This window comes from Catharus ustulatus, chromosome 8 (genome assembly GCF_009819885.2).
Source record: "Catharus ustulatus isolate bCatUst1 chromosome 8, bCatUst1.pri.v2, whole genome shotgun sequence".
Taxonomy (NCBI): Eukaryota; Metazoa; Chordata; class Aves; order Passeriformes; family Turdidae; genus Catharus; species Catharus ustulatus.
In genome coordinates, this window is record NC_046228.1 from 9,891,781 (window position 1) to 9,892,145 (window position 365).

Consider the following 365-nt stretch of genomic DNA (forward strand, 5'->3'; position numbering starts at 1 on the left):
TCAGCTTGCAAGATCAGCAGCTATTTCCCCCCCAGATGAAGAACTGTTATCCATCAGAACCTGGTGGTGCTTCAAGCAAAGAGCAGCTGTTCTTTGGCAGTGCTCTTGTGTGCCTATGGAAAAATACACTCAAATAGGAGCAGCTGAGAAGATCCCAGCAGTTACTGACTTCAACAGTCAGGGTAACTCACTTCATACCTCGAATCTGAGAACATTAACAGGAGCAACCCACCCTCTCTGATCATCACTGCCTTGAGAATCATCACCTCCCACATCCACAAGTTCATCTGCACAAAGAGAACAAGGATCTCATCTACTAGAAAGAATTATTAGTAATTTCTCATAGAGGAACCAAAATCATGTAT